This window comes from Colobus angolensis, unplaced genomic scaffold, assembly GCF_000951035.1.
Source record: "Colobus angolensis palliatus isolate OR3802 unplaced genomic scaffold, Cang.pa_1.0 Scaffold175, whole genome shotgun sequence".
NCBI classification, from domain to species: domain Eukaryota; kingdom Metazoa; phylum Chordata; class Mammalia; order Primates; family Cercopithecidae; genus Colobus; species Colobus angolensis.
In genome coordinates this window covers 5,454,205-5,454,682 of record NW_012114877.1, presented here as the reverse complement: position 1 = coordinate 5,454,682, position 478 = coordinate 5,454,205, and positions in this window count along the sequence as shown.

Below are 478 nucleotides of genomic sequence, written 5' to 3'. Positions count from 1 at the left end.
ATGTATCTTCAGTAATTTTTTAATGATAAAGTTGACAGCAAAAAGATTTGGAGACCACTGTTTGAGATGACAGAAAGTCTAAAAGCAGCCTTAAACTTTGTTCCAATTTCGTTATGTTATTAAAAAAAAAACGCAAGGCATCTAACAATATATGATGCTTTCTTTTCTATGAAAGAAAGAAAAGACACCCCTGAGTTTCCACAGCAGATGGGCAGAGCCCATCAGGAATCAAAGTGGGTCTCTGTTCAACCCCATTCTCTTCCCATCAGGCACCCTGCTCCTGATCCCTCAGCTCTTCCTCGCCTATCAGTGGGTAGGCGTTAGGGTCTGTACTGTCATTAATAATGGGCTTTACTTTGAAAGTGGTGTAAACCAGATCCTTGGTAACTTTTTGATGCAGTATCTGCTCTGGAGACCCAAGAGGGGCTAATGTAAATTTGAATTGAGATTCTCTGGAAAGTACTAAGAGCTTTGATTT